At 40.2% G+C, this 20,915-nt stretch overlaps 1 protein-coding gene across 2 annotated transcripts in view; it reads right to left on the minus strand.

Annotated features, from left to right (window-relative positions):
* BAZ2B (bromodomain adjacent to zinc finger domain 2B) overlaps positions 1–20,915 on the minus strand; it is a 232,511-nt gene that overhangs the window by 175,610 nt on the left and 35,986 nt on the right. For both annotated transcript variants that reach the window (XM_038751844.1, XM_038751842.1), the window contains exon 2: positions 1,920–1,962. The gene's annotated coding sequence lies outside the window, so the exon portion shown is untranslated. The remainder of the gene's footprint in view (positions 1–1,919; positions 1,963–20,915) is intronic.

A 20,915-nucleotide genomic window follows, 5' to 3' on the forward strand; every position in this document is an offset into this window, starting at 1 on the left:
AAAGAGAATCCAGCCCATTGGAAACTCCAAATCTTTCCTCAAGAAGTTCACCAAAAAGGTCCTATGCTTTCTTTATCTAAAACGTAATTTAACAGACCCATGAACCCACAGACAAGCCAATGCTTCATTTTATGCTTTTCATAAAGAGTTTATTATTTTAGTATCTTGAATCAGATCAGAAATGGATCAATTTCTTCTACTATGGATTTCTGTCTGTGTTATTACAACAGCTGTCAGCTTGGCACCCTGTTAAATGGATTCTTTCCATCTCTCTTATTCTAATCAAATTACTGGTCCCCTGTTAAGCAATACATTCATATTAAAATGGCACTTCTAACTTGTAAATCATTTGTTCCCTAGATTGATTCTCTCTCATCTTGTTTCTATGTGTAGAAGCAGGCGTTTTTAACATTCCTGATTATCTAACTCATGGGTAAAGCTTTAAAAGTCTCAGAATTGGATCACAGCTCAAGAAAAAACATTGCTGGTGCTTTTAAATCTAACCTTAAAAGTAATTTGTTTTACTCAGCATTTTTAAAGTGATTGTTTGAGCAGGTTTTTGTGCTACCAGTGCTAATTTTAACTTTCCTGGTTGTGAAGCACCCCTGGGATGCTGGCGTGAAGGTCGCTACTAAAATCCAAGACTGTACTGAATCAGGACATATTATCCTGTATAATACCGCAAATAACCCTGACTTAAAATATGTCTTTATATAGTAAATAGGCAGACTGTGGTATTTTCCGCATCCACTGCTGATACTGAGTGAAATGGGTAAAAGGCGCGTTTTTTACTTTAAATTATGGATTTATAATTTCAGAAAGATAATTTCATAGTTCAAACACTTTGCGAGAGCGAATCCTAAAACTATCAATTCAGAGCACTCTTTACTTGTTAATAATATACCAAAATGTGCAATAGCCAGTTTAAAGATTAAAACATCACATTCCTCAAGGTTTCAGGGGTGGCTTGACTTGAAAATATGTATTAAATCCTTCTACTGCTTTCTTAACTAGTTCCAAAAGGCCCTTGGTTTGCTCTAACCTTTAAGTAAGGAGTGAATATAAGGCAAACCCTATCCAAAGAGGTGCACATTGCCAATGACCCACCAAGATTTCCCTATGGACCGGTCCAGCTCATGTAACACAAAGTGCAGTCCATATTACATGAATTTTCATCTGCAAATAAATTCTAATAGTGAAAGAATAATATATATGTGGCTTAAAAATACGTGAATTAGCCATGGATTAATACTCATGAATACTTAAGAAGCAAAAAAAAAAATTGAAAGCATCTTTACTTAAATACCAGTAATGGACTATGGTGACAGGTCATGAATAATCGATAATAATGATGTTTATTAAGCACTTCCACACACTAAAATTGTGCTAAACAGTGGGTAGATTCAAGGTAACCAGATTGGACTCTGTCCCTGTCCCACAAGGGGCTCATAATCCAAGAGGAAAAGAGGACAGGCATCCTATCCTCATTTTACAGATGTAAAATAAGTGAATTGACTTACTGAAGATAATACAGCAGGCTAGTGTCAGAGCTGGGAATAGAACCTAGGTCTCCCAAAACCTACCCCTGGAATCTGGCTTAGGCCAGAACTGTATGTTTTCATTTTTTTTCTTACAAAATCTGGTGCAGTTTTAAGAAAAACAATTTCTAAAATAGGACTAATGTTAAGTAAGCTTATAAAGATAATTATTAAATTCAATTGTTTAAAATTCCTACCAATGCAAACCCTTAAAAGAAATATTTTTAAAATATCAAATAACCAAAATTCAGGGTGTATGCGTTTAGGTGATTGTAGAAAGTCTGAAACTAGGCCTGATCTTCATAAAACTATGAACTTTATTTTTCATTTTATCAGAGAAAAAACACGATGTTAACATATTAACTGTTACTATATACTTACTGTAATGAAACCAGTCAGTCTTGTAACATCACTGTTTTGCAAGCTGCAATAGGAAATAGGAATATGAAATAGTCAGTGATCAGCAATATTACAAACATCCACCTAGTCATTCTTATAAGAGAAAAAACTATTTCTACAGAGTAAGGTAGAGAATCTATCTCACTACAATGATATCAAATATCCGGTCCAATTTCAATTTAGTCTGTCATCAGTGAGCTAGTGCATAATAAAGTAAATTAAAGGGCACAAAAGTTATAAAGGAAGATATTTTAGATTATATTTCTCCCAAGAAACTGTTAAAATTTGTTCAGCTGGGCCTCACTGTCAAATAATCTGAAATTCAAAGGGTTGAAGCTATTTACATAAACGGAAACAAATTACTCTAAAATAAAGCCGACCTCTAGACTACAGATCCCGAAATGCACTGCTCTAACAAACCACCATTTAAGATAGTTGCAAGCTGCACCTAATACCAAAATCAGGTCACTTTAGTATAAGTCATGCAAGGCAATTATCCAGATAGCTATCTGATCATGATGGACTCGTTTAGCCACTGTAAGCTAAAGTGTGATGAGCCTTCATTAACTTCCTTAGTACCACTTAAAATACTTCAGTTTCATATTAAAATCCAGAGTGAGTAATTTTACAAACTGGTAACATGGGAAGATTACAGGTTGAACTCGGAGGTACATAGACATAAAAAACCGGAATTATAAAGTTGTGTTGAGGAGGAGAGGGAGAGGGAGAGAGGGAGAGAGGGAGAGAGCATTTTCCTGTTTCAAATTATTCTTAGTAACATGGAAAAGATTTTAGGATGTTTCCCCACTCCTCCATCATCATCATCATCAATCGTATTTATTGAGCACTTACTATGTGCAGAGCACTGTACTAAGCGCTTGGGAAGTACAAATTGACAACATATAGAGACAGTCCCTACCCAACAGTGGGCTCACAGTCTAAAAGGGGGAGACAGAGAACAAAACCAAACATACTAACAAAATAAAATTCCTCCAGAATCTACAGTGTTTAACCATTCACCTCTGCATCACATAGATACTTCAGCTTTAAAGCATTCAAGCATCTTGCCCCCTGCTCCTACCTGATTTCGCTACTTTCCCAAAACAACCCAGCCGGCACACTTCACTGCTGTAATGCCAACCTACTCACTGTACCTCGATCTCGTTTATCTGGCCGCCGACCTCTCGCCCACGTCTCGTCTCTGGCCTCCGACACCCTCCTTCTTCATATCCAACAGACGATCACTCCCGCACCTTCAAAGCCTTATTGAAGGCACATCTTCTTCACGAGGCTTCCCTAAGCCCTCATTTCCTCCTCTTCCACTCCCTTCTGCGCTGCCCTGGCACTTGGATTCGCACCCTTTATCCACCCGTCCCTCAGCCCCACAGCACTGAGGTACATAGCCATAATGTATTTATTTATATTAATGTCTACCTCCCCTTCTAGTTTGTAGACTCATTGTGAACAGGCACATGTCTACCAACTGTTATATTATACTCCCTCAAGGACTTCGTAATAATAATAATAATGATGGCATTTGTTAAGCGCTTACTATGTGCGAAGCACTGTTCTAAGCGCTGGGGGGATCAGGTTGTCCCATGTGGGGCTCACAGTCTTCATTCCCATTTTACAGATGAGGTAACTGAGGCCCAGAGAAGTTAAGTGACTTGCCCAAAGTCACCCAGCTGGTAAGTGGCGGAGCCGGGATTCGAACCCATGACCTCTTACTCCCAAGCCCGGGCTCTTTCCACTGAGCCACGCTGCTTCTCTGCTACTACAGCACTCTGCACACAGTAGGCGCTCAATAAATATGATTAACTGATATATGGATTAGGATGGTCACTGACAGCCTTCCCGAACATTCATTCATTCAATCGTATTTATTGAGCGCTAACTGTGTGCAGAGCACTGTACTAAGCGCTTGGGAAGTACAAGTTGGCAACATATAGGGATGGTCCCTACCCAACAGTGGGCTCACAGTCTAGAAGGGGGAGACAGAGAACAAAACAAAACATATTAACAAAATAAAATAAGATACCGGACATATACCGGACAAGGAGACACATATAACACTACATGTATTGCCCAGGGCCTAGTGTGACATGTTAATGTCATAGTATCTATTTTGTATAAGTGTGCCAATTTTGCATGATCCTAAAGCAATTCTTCTGAGGACCCCTGAGCCTCATATCACTATTATATAAGTATATATATATAAGTATATATAATATAAGCCTCCTTATTGAGTGCTTACTGTGTGCAGAGTGCTGTAGTAAGTCCTTGAGGGAGTATAACAGTTGGTAGACATGTGCCTGTTCACAATGAGTTTACAAACTAGAAGGGGAGGTAGACATTAATATAAAGAACATGCTCTTGAGCCTTTCTGTTGCCCACCAGGATCCACATAAAGCCCGAGCCAAGAAATTCTGCATCAGAAGCGATAATGAAGGGAGGCTCAGTTGTGAAACTGAAACGTGAAATGCAACGAATATAAAAACATACCCGGTACCATAATATTACTTAAAATGGACCACCCGACTAAATACCATGGTGACCAATGGAAAACTGTATGACTGGCTCCCCTAACCCTAAGTGGCTTATAGTGCTAATGTGGAGCAAACTGGTCTAAGAGTAGGGGCTTCATGTGTTTAAACAAAAGCCCAGATTCCAGAAATCTGCTTTTGCCTTACTGCAGAGTTTTATATAAACTTTTTAAAAATAAGTTTGATAATACAAATACACAGCATTGTCATATAAAGCAAATAAGTGTAAAGACGTCTGTAAACAAAATATTTCACCTGCTTAAGGATAGAACTGTTTAGCATCTATTTACACTGTGCTAAAAATTGAACATTAATAATAATAATAATAATATTGGTATTTGTTAAGCACTTACTATGTGCCAAGTACTGTTCTAAGCACTGGGATAGATACAAGGTTATTAGGTTGCCCCATTTGGGGCTTATAGTCTTGATCCATATTTTACAGATGAGGTAACTGAGGCACAGAGAGGTGAAGCGACTTGCCCAAAGTCACACAGCTGACAAGTGTCGGAGCCGGGATTAGAACCCATGACCTCTGACTCCCAAGCCCAGGCTCTTTCCACTAAGCCACGGTGCTTCTCGAAGTGGCGATTAATAGGGGCACCGGGTGTGAAGGACAACATGCCACCTAGCTCTCCCCTTTATTTTGAAGTGCATTTCAAAGTTAAAATATGTTTTCTTTTGATTCATTCTATAACCTTGGATTACACCCCCCCAAAAAAAATTATGTAATATCACAATGTCCTGTTGAAACTTTTACAGAAATTCAAAACACAAATGGAGCCTCAGGCCGGGGTGGGCGGGTGGGGGACGGGAGATAACCCCCTCCTCTGCCCATAAGTGCTCAATAAACACGATTGAATGAATGAATTAATTAATTAATTAATGCATGAATGCATGCATGAATGAATGAATGTTTGAATCAATGAATGAATAAGCTTTTGCGTTTCCCTGCCAGCTTCCTGTGAACAGGGTCTCCTGTTTCCAAGCCACGTGACTCTACAGCAGGAGACTGAGACGAGAGCCTGGCCATTTCAAAGAAGTCCAATGCCATATTTGTACCTGACAAAAGATGGACCACCTTGAAAACCAGAAAATCTAGGCCGAAACTAGTCACCCTAGTCACTAAATTTCTTCCATCAGTTTTCTCTTTTGAATGTGAGAGGAATTGAGCTTACCTATATGTCTGTCCTGCTAAGTGAGATGTCAGAAGAAATGCAGCACCTGTATATATGTATATATGTATGTACATATTTATTACTCTATTTATTTTACTTGTACATATCTATTCTATTTATTTTATTTTGTTAGTATGTTTGGTTTTGTTCTCTGTCTCCCCCTTCTAGACTGTGAGCCCACTGCTGGGTAGGGACTGTCTCTATATGTTGCCAACTTGTACTTCCCAAGTGCTTAGTACAGTGCTCTGCATACAGTAAGCGCTCAATAAATACGATTGATTGATAGATTGATTGATTAAGAAGGACTAGAGCACTGATGCTGGGAGTTGGGAGTAAATTTGTCTTCTCCATTGACCCAAGAATGATCCTGGGTAAACCAAATGGGCTGATGAGTTTGGGCTCTCCCCCTTTTAGACTGTGAGCCCACTGTTGGGTAGGGACTGTCTCTATATGTTGCCAATTTGTACTTCCCAAGTGCTTAGTACAGTGCTCTGCACATAGTAAGCGCTCAATAAATACGATTGACGACGATGATGATGAGGCAACTACTACTCTGAAGTACTTAGGGCATGATTCAGTGAGATTGTGGATCATCCAGAACAACGTCATTTAAAAAGAGTTATAACGACTACATATACAAACTAGAAAAATGTTTTTAATGTTTCACAAAATGGTACGATGTGACATGCATTTTAAAGGCAAATGCATTTATTTCTTATTGTTTTTTCCAGCCGCTAAGTCCCATTTTCATTTTTAATATTTAGAGCCATTCGACATAACTCGTGTAATTTCAAAATATTACAAATGAAAGTTTTACCAATTCTCCAAAATGACTGTCTTATGACTAAACATAAAAGGTTGCTTAAAAGTGATCCTTCCTTAAACACTGAATGCACTGAAAACCAGAGCCAGACATTTCTTTCTGCTATACACAAAAAGATGATGCTGATGCTCTCAAATATTCGAAATTTCATAAAAATCTGTATATTTAAATTAGATTAATTTTATTGGATACATATAAAATGCACAAGAACTTTGGAATAGCAGTAAACTTTGATTTAATAAATAGGTATTCTTGATAAACAGCAGAGATAAGTTACATGAAAAAGCAAAATATACGGAAGCACCAAAATACAATTTGGGCCATAATTATATGCAGCATTATGGTCTAAACTGCATTTCCTTAATAATGCGATGTGATTTCTGTTGGGAATTTAACAAAATACATAACAACATATGGCCCCTTCAGTTGAAGCCTTCAAGGTTTCAAAACTGAAGTAAAAACAATTTTTTCTTCCATGTTTTTCCAAAAGAAAGTCTTATCATCACCTTCACTGTTAAAACTAGCTCCAAACTTGATCCTAACAACAAATCCAAATAAATGTTTCACTGCATAATAAACCTGCCTACAATTTAAAAGATGATGCTGGAGCAAGCTCAGCAGCAAGGAAATAAATATTTTCGTGATGTGATTAAAAGACTGAACTGATTTTGTTCCAAATGTCCAAAGTTTCAGCCTGACCACTTCCTTGGAAGGAAAATTTTCTAAGTGAAAAGTTAAATGGTCAACGACAATAAAATCAGGTAGGCAGATGGTATTACACAATACAACACAAATACTGCAAACCTGGGAAAGTTTGTTTCTCCTTAAGGTTGTGAAAATGGCCATTAGTAGCAGACTACAATTCATTTTGATTACTAGGATTAATGATGAAATTCACATGCAGTACTTAAGAGCATTTTTTTCTTCTGCACATATTGAAGCAGTGTCAGGTCTCGATTAAAAGTATGACACTTTTTATTTTTAGGACTCGCTTACACGATGGTATCGTAATAAGAGAGTCAAGTTTACTACTTATGACAGGGCACTGAGTCAGTATTCCTTGGTCTACATTCCTAACTTTGCTAGCGCATTCACTGAGTGACCGTGGGCCATCTCCTACTGCTCTCAGTTTGTTCTTCTATGTAATGGGTATAATAATTACCTACTTCACAGGAGTGTTGCAAAGTTCAGTTAATTACTGCTGTAAAGTGCTTTGAGATTCCCAGATGAAAGCCAAAAAACACTATTACAAAGCATGTATTCTTTAATCATTAAGGAATGGATGTAAAAGCATGTGATCTAACGAGGTTACAAACTTTTCCCGAGTATCAGGAAAATTAAGCTAAATAATTCAAAATAATCTTGAATCCACCTGTTTGATAATCAGCTCTGTAAATGTATTACTGCATTATGGGGTGGTGAGCCAGCATGGTGAAAGCTGTACTGGCAGCACCCGGGGAAAAAAAAAAAAAAAGCATAAAAATCCAGGGTCCAAGATGAAGAAAAATTCAGAGACAGGTGGGGATTGACTTCTAAAAAGGTCTTCCTTCTTTACAGTGATAATTCTCATTGAAGTTGACAACAGGAAACTTCAGAAATATCAAATATGTCCAGAATTTTAGGCAGACCTTGATTTATGACTATTTTGGGTTTATGAGACCAGATCCGACTTTGCGACACGAGCCCTCTCTAGGGTACTAATTCCACTTACCATGGGCAGTATAGGCAGTATAAGACTGTTTCATTAAAATCAATCAATCAATCAATCGTATTTATTGAGTGCTTACTGTGTGCAGAGCACTGTACTAAGCGCTTGATGGATCTCATTTCCAATCTGGTCCTCCTTCCCTGGGGTCCCCACATGGCCCTCTATTCTTCCCCCTCTCCCCCCAATTCCCTCTCTCCCTCTCTTTCTCTCTTTTTTCCCATTTTTAACACAGTTGGACACATTTGAACTACTTAAGTAGCTGCAACCTTCCCAACTTGGTCCAGGCTAACACAGCTGTGGGGACCGAATCGAATTGGGGGCCTCCTGCTCTGGTTGCCCTGTCCCCTTGGTTTGGTGGCCCCAGAGAAAGGGGAGAAGCCTGTAGTCAGGGAAGGGACCTACCTGACGGTGTGCAACTGCATTATTTTTCCCCCAACAGAGAAGGGGGAATGAAGAGATGGGGTAGGAAAGCTCATGGAGGAGACATGGGTGAGAATTAGGATGAGTTTTTAAAAAACTTAAATTTAGACTCTGTTTTTCAGATTATCTGTAGGCAGAGGTGATGCACATTGCACAGTATTGTATTTCTTTAGGTACTGTAATTTCAATTTACAAATATCAAAATATTCTATTGAGAACACAAGTCTGGATCATTTTGGGTAAAAACAGGGCAACCAGCCTTAAATCGGGAAACTACCCCATGTTCATACTGTGGCACCTATGAGAAAATTGGTTCCAATTTACAAAACTGGACCCTAAACCCAAGGATTGCCTATGAAAGTAACCATCAAATCCACCTACATCTACCTCTAAAAGCTTAAGAGTATAGTATTCTGAATCATAGTCCTATCTACTCTTTTATGTAGTTGCAAGACCTGAACTTCCAATAAATTTTTATAGAAATTTCATGGATGGTATCTGTAAGCCCTACTTAACAGCAAGTGATAGAGCTGGCTAAGAATGAGATTCTGTGACATATTCCATCTGCTTGCATTGAAATTATTTTTGTTGCAACCCAACCCCACTAGAAAGGCACAAATGGAGAACAGATGACAACAGTATACCTAAGCAGTTGCTTTAGGCAGAATTGAAAACGGGTAACTTTAGACGAGGTTGAGAGGAGTCGTTTGCAGTTGAAACTGACTGGTCTTTCTGAAACAATAAGGAAAATGGTGATTTGTCTTGAGAAGACTTTGGTCAAATTACCAGTAAGAGAGGCAGAGCCGAATACAGTGATAAGAGCTGCCTGCAGTGCACGTAACCACAGACCGAGAACAACATTACGTGAGCAGAGCGTGAAGAGACTCAGTCTTGGATTAATCTCAGTTGCACCCACCAAATAGAAGGAGACTGCATTACCTCTGAATATAAGGGTCATTTGTGGGGGCAGAGAAAAACACTTGCTCCTCTCTACTTTGCAATGGCCAGATGTGCAAAGGGAAAAAGTCATAGTGCAAAAAGCGGAGGTTTGCCATCTGGACCGAAATGATACTGCTATAAAAGAATGGCATAATAACACTATTCTGTGGGACTCTTCAGATAGAGAAAAAGTCAGTGAAATAAAAATCAGCAGGCCATAATCAACGTATTTACCTAGTCTTATCGAAAGAGCAATATTAGACTTCACCTTTAAAAACAACATCAGTTAGAGCAATGATAGAACAAAGGAGGGACGGCTAAAACATAAAAGAGTAAATTGTCAAGGCTATTTGACCTGACTCGGTTGAGACCCAGATTGGACACACACAAGACTTCATTATATGTTGGGGCATTTATATTGATTGGAAAAAATTCAGTTGACTTATAGTCAAACAGTACCTGCTGAAGAATGTAATGTACATTTTAAAGTTCTGTGATCACACATTCTCACTGTATATTGTCAAGTGTGCACTTTTAAAGCAGGGCTCCGCACAACTGAATTCATATCTTGGGGGGTGGCACACCAGGAAATACTGACCATTACAGACTTGGAGTCCTCAAAGTTTGTCATCTATGCTGTAACTGCCCTTATTTATTGGCACTGGCTCAGGACGCTAGCTATTCTGAGTCATAAACGCTGCCCATGTCTTACTTGGGGCAAAAAGAGAAGAATCAAAATGAATTCGGAAGAGCTCCTCCACAGATGGGGCATGTACAGGCCAGATCCCTCCCCTTGGGGAGCTTACAGTTTACAGAAATGTAAAGTTGCCAAGAATGAATTTAGGACGCTGGAGACTGTCTTTGAAATTCAGTGATTAGCTAACAGGTGTGAGGTTGTGACTGCAGAAACCAAGAAAAACATGCCAATTTGGTGGGGGGGGAAGCTACAAGTTGATAGTTCAGAGAGAAATCAATAGGAAAAATAAAGAGAAGTGACCTAATAATGCACATAATGCAGCTGGTGTGACTCGTAGCATTTATCATCATCATCAATCAACATTTATGGACTTCCCAGGGATGCATGACATTTAATATTTTACTTTCCAGAGTTTCCAAAAAGAATACAAACATTTGGTGGACTTTTGTCAGAAGGAACAGTCTGCTTGTATTAATGAATTGGTGTGGGGGCGGGGGGGGGCGGGGGGAGGAGAAATAGCAATTTTTCATACTTCACAGAGATATCTGAAATAAGGTAAAACAGTATTTCCAATATTTTAATGCACTCATTTTTTTGAACTGTTTATCAGATTACTTTTCTTAAAACAAAATAAAGAAAAACATCCTCTTTTGCATACTGGGTTAGAATTGCTTCCTATGGAACATTCTCATGTTATTTTACTATTCCCACTTTAAATTACTATACAAATTCAATAACATTATTGGCCAGTAGAAGAGGGACTTCTGAAAACAATTATGAGTGGTGGTACTTAAGTGGAGGACAGTCTAGCAACCTAACATCAATAGTTCATGCCTACCGCTTTCCAAAAATTAGATGTCAACATACTATGTAATTTTGACTTTCCCTCAAATGGCCATGCTCTTGCCCCCCTAAATTTGTCGTCTTGTGTTTTTTTCTACTATTCATTCAATCATATTTATTGAGTGCTTACTGAGTACACAGCACTGTACTAAGCGCTTGGGAAGTACAAGTTGGCAACATATAGAGACGGCCCCTACCCAACAGCAGGCTCACAGTCTAGAAGTCTACTATTGCGCTTACACACAATAATTCACTTTTACTGCTCTAAGAATATCATATTCATACTACCACCCTGTTGATTCAGCATAGAACAGATAATAATTCTGCATCAGCCAAGAGAAAATTACCTCCAGAAAGGACCGAATTGAGGTTTCTACTTTAGTCAATTCAGCAGATAAGCAGCTCCGCCCCAAGCTTCCTACCCCGGCCCTCTCAATTCCTTTAGATTTCCTAGACTCCCTCCCACATCCCTGTTTTTCCTAGTTCTCCTAATCACTCTTTATCCTAAATACATTTTTGTAGGATATATATATATATTTTTTTACCATTCCAACATTGTGTTCCCCTCAGTTGCCACTTCCACCTCTGACCCCTAACCTGCACCCAGTCACCCCTTATCCTTACCCCAGGTCACAAAGTCTACGGGTCACGGCAGTTGAATTTGGAACGAGGACCAGAAAACGCTGAAAACCAGAAAACGCGGTTAAAATCCAAGGAGAGGACAGGGCTAACTTTGCGTAGCTACACATAAAATAGGTCAGGTCCATAACCTGTCAGTGTTCTGGAGGAGGGAAAGCTCCTTATGGGCAGGGAATGTGTCTGTTTCTTATTGTGTTCTCCCAAGCGCTTAGTAGAGTGTTCAATTAATAATAATAATAATAATAATAATAATAATAATAATGGCATTTGTTAAGCGCTTACTATGTGCAAAGCACTGTTCTAAGCACTGGGGAGGATACAAGGTGATCAGGTTGTCCCACGTGGGGCTCACAGTCTTAATCCCCACTTTACAGATGAGGTAACTGAGGCCCAGAGAAGTTAAGTGACTTGCCCAAAGTCACACAGCTGACAACTGGTGGAGCCGGGATTTGAACCCATGACCTCTGACTCCCAAGCCCATGCTCTTTCCATTGAGCCATGCTGCTTCTCTTAAATAGGGCTGAATGTATGAATGACTGTTCCTCTGAGTAACTTTAATACACACAATGCAATCAACCCTTAAATCTAAAGAAATAGACAATAATAATGACAATTACGCTATTTAAGCGCTTACTATGTACCAAACCCATAGGTTTTAAACTAATAAAAAGGCCCTATACAAAACCGCAATAACAGCATTTTTTCTTAGAACAACACAAGTGATTAGACAATGGCAGCGATTGATGAAGATCAAATCAATCAATTGTATTTACTGAGCACTTACTTTGTGCAGGGCACTCTACAAAGCGCTTGGGAGAGTACATTATGACATAACAAGCTAGTCTGGAATTTGAGTATCATTTTCATTCTGTTCACAAAATCCCCTATGCAGACTAGACGTTGGCCACATCTGCACAGTACAAACTTCATGGCAATTGTAAAAAACTATGAAATTCATGTACGTATTCACAACCCCACTGGTAACTCACTTATTAACCAGATAACGTTAGAAAAATTGGATGCTAGGCTTTTGTTGCAACTCAAAATCATGAAGCTGAAAGAGGGCAGAGAAGGTATTTTCTCCATGAGATTTCCTTCGTTTACTTGCCTCCTTACAGACCTAGAAATTGTCCCCCCGCCCCTTTTTTATGGTATTCGTTAAGTCCTTATAGCTATAATTGTATTTGTTCTGTCGATTTTGACAGCTGTCTACATGTTCTGTTTTGTTGTCTGTCTCTCTATTTTAGACTGTGAACCCATTGTTGGGTAGGGAGCAGCGTGGCTCAGTGGAAAGAGCCCGGGCTTTGGAGTCAGAGGTCACGGGTTCAAATCCCAGCTCCGTCAATTGTCAGCTGTGTGACTTTGGGCAAGTCACTTCACCTCTCTGTGCCTTAGTTACCGCATCTGTAAAATGGGGATTAAGAGTGTGAGCCCCCGGTGGAACAACCTGATCACCTCGTAACCTCCCCAGCACTTAGAACAGTGCTTTGCACATAGTAAGCGCTTAATAAACGCCATTATTATTATTATTATTATAGGGACCGTCTCTATATGTTGCCGACTTGTACTTCCCAAGTGCTTAGTACAGTGCTCTGCACACAGTACGCGCTCAATAAATACGATTGAATGCATGAGTGAATACTTACTATGCTCCAGGCTCTGAGTGCCAGGATAGACGCAAGATAATCAGGTCGGACACAATCCCTGTACCACATGGGGCTCACGGTCTTAATCCCCATTTTAACAGACGTGGTAACTGAGGCACAGAGAAGTGAAGCGACTTGTCCAAGGCCACACAGCAGACAAGTGGTAGAACCAGGTCCTTCTGACACCCATGCCTGTGCTCTATCCACTGATCCACGCTGCTTCCCGTCCTGCTCGGGGGGTGCTGCTACTAGCGCAAAAATCTACTTGGATTCTGGGACCTGACCTTAAGCAATAGTAAATTTAGGCCCGAAAGCCTGGAAAAAGGCAAAATGCACCCTGGCGATCTGGTGGGCATGCTGACGTCAGGATTCTTGCAGTGAATAAGTGGTATGTCACTCTCAAAATACTGCTGCCACCTCTCTAGTGAAATCCTCATTCATCCTCCATGCAGATTAGAGCAAAAACAGAACAGAATATACCTGTTTCAGGAAGACAAGACCACTGCTGTTATTCTCGTGCCCACGACTTTTCCAACCATCAGTTCGTTCTCTATCAATACTAGTTTTCCCTTTGGAGAAGCAATATTTTTTAAAAGCAAATTTTGAGAAGGTTGGGGAGGGCCGAATTGGAGAGGGCCATTATTTCATTTTAGAAGAGAAAATATGGCTTCAAAAAATTATTTCAGAAATTGTGGACTCATTTTTCTCACCTCTTCAGGGTCGAAGTCATAAGAAACCTCGGAATCAAATTAAGTTGAGGCTTGGGCCAGGGTAAGGGGTTGGCTTTGGGTGTCCAACGTCAAATTCAATACAAAAGAAAAACATCCAAAAGAATACAAAATACAAAAGAAAAACCCTGGGAAGCAGGGTGGCTCAGTGGAAAGAGCACGGGCTTTGGAGTCAGAGGTCATGGGTTCGAATCCTGGCTCTGCCACTTGTCAGCTGTGTGACTTTGGGCAAATCACTCAACTTCTCTGTGCCTCCGTTCCCTCATCTGTAAAATGGGGATTAAGACTGTAAGCCCCACATGGGACAACCCGATCACCTTGTAAACTCCCCAGCGCTTAGAACAGTGCTTTGCACACTTAATAAATGCCATCATTATTATTGTTATTATTATTATTATTTAAAAATGCACACTGTCTCCTGTAAGGGTGTCTTTAGAATAACACTTGAAGATGTCTGACACCTACCCACCAAATAATAGCTCAGTATTATTACCTCTTGGATGCATATAAATGTTTTCTTAATTCAGCTCGAGGCTTTTAGTGAAAAAGTTACACATTCATAAATATTTACCCAAGCAACAGCAGCCTAGGGAAATTCCTCCTCATATTTTGTCATGAAGCTTATCAAGAGAACATTCTGGCATTCCACGGTTGCAAAAGAATTTTTCCACGCAGGAATAAAAAGTGCAAGCATTATGAAAGCACTGTCAGCGTATCACACCCAATCAAATTATATACCACGCCAGATTGGGACCTTTCACTACTTTGATGGATGAAAGTAATGATGTCAGCAATGACAGGGAAGGCCTACATCATGATTAGATATTTTGCTCAAGATTCAACACTTGTGAAAAATGATCTTCTGGCAATGCATATTTGCAATACGGCAAATGCTGAGGCCCCTTTTTGCATCACTGCATTCGGTTTTCACTGACTACAACGTTTTTATGGACAAATGTGATGCGTTTTCTGCTGAGTCCGCATGTGCGGAGATTGGCAAGCACAATTCGGTAATAACAGAAGAAATAAAATGTCAGCTTCTAGGTCAGATTCTTTCATATGTGTCACACGTGTGCCACATACGGTCAGGTAGCTAAGACTCCCAAGCCCGTGCAAAACACGTTTTAGATCAACTACAATTTCAGAGGCCGTTTTAAATAAATGAAAACTAGATTACTGGAATGCTGTTAATACCAGTTGTGAGTAGTGCTTTTTTCCTACAAAAAGGGTCTTGGAACAGTATTCTTTCAGGTCAGAGAGCCCACGAAGGGTGCCATGAAAAGAAACAAAGCATCACAGAGTAGAGGACGTAGTTTCTTCAAAATTGTTCATTCCAAAGACTGGAGAATGGGGGCACCCAATAGATTGTTGTTTAGCGATGGCAGGGAAAGAGTTGACACTTATTATTTTTTCCTAGCCTAAGTAAGTGCTCTCCTGCTGCTAACTGTTGACATTCTCTGAGCTTCTATTGTGTATTTTTCATTGTCCCTAGTAAAAACGGTACTGGAATTATGTTTAAGATTCTACTAAAGGAAAAGGGTTCTAGTCATAAGCACTGGGCTAACCTTTTATCAAACATGCTGGAATTAGCCAGATAATTCTAAATCTTTGTTAAGTGACAGTACAATGTACAATACACATTATCACCTGGATAAGTTTACTATTAGTTTCAATATTAGCCCTACCCACACTTGTTGTTCTCTCCAGATTTATTAGTTCTACCACAGGTTCATGTTTGGAACATCCCAATGAAGCTAGAGCATGATGTTCTCTATTTCAGGGCCATCTAGCCTCAGGAATTCATTGCGGGGACCCAGCCCATCAAAGTTCAACCATTTCCATCTCCTGCATTAAATCATTTATTAGTACCTAATGACTTCTCTCAACTACTACACGCACACCTACACAGACGCAGTATGGAAAATATTTAAGGGCAATCTCCGAGTAGAAAAAAAAGTAGTGAAGTTAGAAGTGATAAGTAATAGGTCTAACCTGTTTGAAGTTAAAAATGAATACCACCCAGGGAAAAAGATACGTTTCAGGCAGACCCCAAGTTTTAGTTGACAATGAAATACCATGCACTTCTAAAGTAATTTCACCACAATAATGAATGCTACTGAAGCATACAGCACTCCCACCTTATTCATTTCTAGATTCTCATATGGCAATACATGCAGGTAAAGAAAAGGTAAGAGTACACAGATAACAGAACTCAATCTTGTCCCTGCTCGGTTCTGACCCCAATCTAAAAACAAAAATTGGAGTAAAGTAGCACTCTTGTCAGGCACCCAAATTCTACCTCTCTTTCACCAATTTTTCCAACACCCTCAGCTGGCTGACACTCTGGCTGCCTCAGTTTCTCTGATTTTGGTCCGGGGCGGAGAAGGAAAGAGGCAAAGAGACAGGTAAGAGTCCTTCCTGTACAGACTTGCGTGACGTTTCTGACCTGGGCGATTACAGCTGCCTTCTTTCCTCAAAGGAAGAATTTCGAACGTGTGGATTATGGGTTATATGATCATTGCCCCCAAACAACTGGTCACTTTCCTTGCCTCCAAACAACCACTTTCAGTATGTATTGGCCTAGGGATGGGTATTGCCAACAGCACTCTGCCCCTTTTTTATGGTAAAGTGTAAAGGAATGATCAATCTTTGGAGGTTTCCCTAAACTTTAGAATTTTAATCTATGAAACAAAAAAGCAAAGGGATACAAGATTAATGGAGCAAATCACCATGTTATAAGTTAAAATAGCTCAGTGGCAAAGAGAGAATCAGTGTAATAAAACTCTTTGGTACAGCATATAATTGTGCTAAGTCCCCCATGAGTTCCTCTTCAGGAAATCTTGGCTTGGAGCATAACAGAGCCAATAAATGGAAGGTCCACCTTACATATGTTCAGGCACATAAATTATGCAATGATCAGTATGTTCTACTCAAATTATAAGTATTGCTCCACATAAGGAACAGTATGTGAGACTTTAAGAATGATCTGGTAAATGACTGTACTCTGAACTACTTTATTAAGGAGACTTACGCTATCATTAATCATGTTGAAAGGGCTATTTTTTCTTAAGAACAGCCACGCAAATCATTTCATATGAATACTTCACAATTATAAGACCCATAATCTCATTACTTAAAGCATGAATTTCATTTCAATTTATTTTGCCTCTTTTTTCTGCAACTTCAGATTCTCCTTAGCCCGAATAAAGAAGTTTCACATTTAAAAAATATTTGCTGTTCCTGGTGGACACCAGGGTTGCAGATCAATGGCACCATTACTTAAGTAGAGGGACTTGTAATTAGTCCCTGCTTGTCTGGGAAAAAGAGTCTCAATTCAGAATCTGGACTTTTGTATCCTGTGAGGAAGCACAGAATACTAATTACAGAATAACTGGGCTTCACCGTAACTGGAACTCTGTATTTTAGTACTAGCATGGCCCAATGAAATTCAATAAAAGCCAGGAAGGAGAAGGAGAAGGAGAAGGAGAGAGTCCAGAAAAAGGTTGTTCAAGAGAAAATGGCAAGCCCAGTAAGTCAATTTAATATCACTGATTGATTGGAATGGAGTAGGGATTTTGGTCAGTGATATGTCCAAGAATGAGGATTGTTTCCTCGGGATGAGATTAGAACAGAGCTTTATTTGAAAGACAAAGGAAAGGGTTCCCTTCTTAAGAGTTGAGAAAATGCCCAAGAATTCAGAGGTTCAAAAGGCCCACTTCCACAATTACCCACATCTAGATTGGAGGTAGGCGCATTAACTGGCAAAATCATCATCATCATCATCATCATCAATCGCATTTATTGAGTGCTTACTATGTGCACAGCACTGTACTAAGCTCTTGGGAAGTACAAATTGGTAACACATAGAGACAGTCCCTACCCAACAGTGGGCTCACAGTCTAAAAGGGGGAGACAGAGAACAAAACCAAACATACTAACAAAATAAAATAAATAGAATAGATATGTACAAGTAAAATAAATAGAGTAATAAATATGTACAAACATATATACATATATACAGGTGCTGTGGGGAAGGGAAGGAGGTAAGATGGGGGGATGGAGAGGGGGACGAGGGGGAGAGGAAGGAAGGGGCTCAGTCTGGGAAGGCCTCCTGGAGGAGGTGAGCTCTCAGCAGAGCCTCGAAGGGAAATGGGACTTTTCCCCTGATAGTCCACTACCTTTGACCTCTCCTTATTCTACTTGTGAGAACAGCTGAGTCACAGAATTGCTTGATGTAAATTTTATCTCCTCTCTATCCTCCCTGTACTCTGAAGACATAAAAACAGGTAAGGAAAGAGCCACAGAGTAGGAGGCATAAGGGAATAAGACAGGGTCACATAAAACACAAACAAGATAATCATCCCTACAACACAGTTGCTCTACCAAGCAAATACCATGCTGGAATTTGTTACTAGAGTAGCCTCAATAGCATGCACACTTTAGGAATGAAGTTAAATACTACTTGTAAGTACATGATGCCTTGGCATACGACTGAGTTATAGTCTGAGATAATGTGGATTTTTTCCATTCTTGTAACTTGAACTCTATAACCTGACTCATTAAAACTCTTCCCTTGAGGTTTAATTGTATATTTTCTTTCATAATCTTTCCACTTATAGTAGTAGTAGTAGTAGCAGTTGCAGTACTATTTATTGAGCTAGTAGGATTTACTGTGCTCTTACTTGGTACAATTCACCAATACTAATCCCAGCTCTGCCACTTGTCAGTTGTGTGACTTTGGGCAAGTCACTTAACTTCTCTGTGCCTCAGTTACCTCATCTGTAAAATGGGGATCAAGACTGTGAGCCCCACGTGGGAGAACCTGATTACCTTGTATCTCCTCCAGTGCTTAGAACAGTGCTTGGCATATAGTAAGCACTTAAATACCATCATCATCATTATTATTATTATTACTAAGTGCTTCGGAAGCAAGAAACAAAAAGTGGCCCATCATCATCATCAGTGGTATTTAGTGACTGCTTACTAGGTGCAGGGCACCATGGCTCAGTGGAAAGAGCACGGGCTTTGGAGTCAGGTCATGGGTTCAAATCCCAGCTTTGCCAATTGTCAGCTGTGTGACTTTGGGCAAGTCACTTAACCTCTCTGTGCCTCAGTTACCTCATCTGTAAAAAATGGGGGTTGACTGTGAGACCCCGTGGGACAACCTGATCACCTTGTAACCTCCCCAGTGCTTAGAACAGAGCTTTGCACATAGTAAGTGCTTAATAAATGCCATTATTATTATTGTTTCTTCTCCATCCAAACCGCTACCTTGCTGGTTCAACCTCTCATCTTATCCCAAGTGGATTATTACATCAGCCTCCTTTCTGATCTCCCATCCTCCTGTCTCTCCCCGCTTCAGTCTATTCTTCACTCTGCTGCCTGGATTATTTTTGTACAGAAACGCTCTGGGCATATCACGCCCTTCCTCAAAAATCTCCAGTGGTTGCCTATCAACCTTCGAATCAAGCAAAAACTCCTCATTCTCAGCTTCAAAGCTCTCCATCACCTCACCCCCTCCTACCTCACCTCCCTTCTCTCCTTCTACAGCCCAGCCCGCACACTCTGCTCCTCTGCCGCTAACCTCCTCACTGTGCCTTGTTCTCACTTGTCCCGCCGTCGACCCCTGGCCCACATCCTAACTCTGGCCTGGAATGCCCTCCCTCCAGACATCTGCCAAACTAGCTCTCTTTCTCCCTTCAAAGCCCTATTGAGAGCTCACCTCCTCCAGGAGGCCTTCCCAGACTGAGTCCCCCCTTTTTCCTCTCCTCCTCTCCCCATCACCCCCCCGCCCTATCACCTTCCCCTCCCCACAGCACTTGTGTATATCTGTACATATTTATTACTCTATTTTATTAATGATGTATATATAGCTATAATTCTATTTGTTCTGATGGTATTGACACCTGTTCACTTGTTTTGTTTTGTTGTCTGTCTCCCCCTTCTAGACTGTGAGTCCATTGTATGTCTCCCCCTTCTAGACTGTGAGTCCGCTGTTGGGTAGGGACCGTCTCTATATGTTGCCAATTGGTACTTCCCGAGCGCTTAGTACAGTGCTCTGCACACAGTAAGTGCTCAATAAATACAACTGAATGAATGAATGAATACTAAGCACTTGGGAGAGTATTATGCAACAGAATTAGCATCCATGTTCCCTGCCCAAGATGAGCTTACAGACATTAATATAAATAATTTACAAGGTATAATTTAAAGGTATGGGTATAAGTGCCATGGGGTTGAAGGTGGAGCGAATGTCAATGGCCAAGGGGCACAGATCCGACTGCATAGACAACGCGGAAGGGAGGAGGAGCCGGGTAGCTGAGGGTTTAATCAGGGAAGGCCTCTTGGAGGAGATGCAACCTTAATAACGATTTGAAGGTGGGGAGAGTAGTGATCTGGTATAAGAGACAGGGGAAGGAGTTCCAAGCTAGGCGGAGGATGGGAGGACTCAATTCCCTGCCCACAAGTAGATTTTATCCTCCAGTGAGGAAGATGAGACACCCTTATGGAAAAAAAAGGAGCCAAAGAACTCCTTAACTTCCGGAGATATATGAAGATTGAGACAGGTGAAGATAAAACGGGGCACAAACGGACATAAAACCGGGAAGAAGGAAGAGCAGCATGATGGCAATGTTTCCAGGATAGACACCACCTAACTAGCACATATTTGCAGAAACGGGGATCGTTACCCCAGGATTCTGCAGATCATTTTACACACACTGCTTGTTGGGGAGGAATAACAATTTTATTTAAAATATACACATTTTATTTACATACAATTTTATTTAAAATACACATATATTTTAAGACCGTA

This window comes from Tachyglossus aculeatus, chromosome 9 (assembly GCF_015852505.1).
Source record: "Tachyglossus aculeatus isolate mTacAcu1 chromosome 9, mTacAcu1.pri, whole genome shotgun sequence".
Taxonomy (NCBI): Eukaryota; Metazoa; Chordata; class Mammalia; order Monotremata; family Tachyglossidae; genus Tachyglossus; species Tachyglossus aculeatus.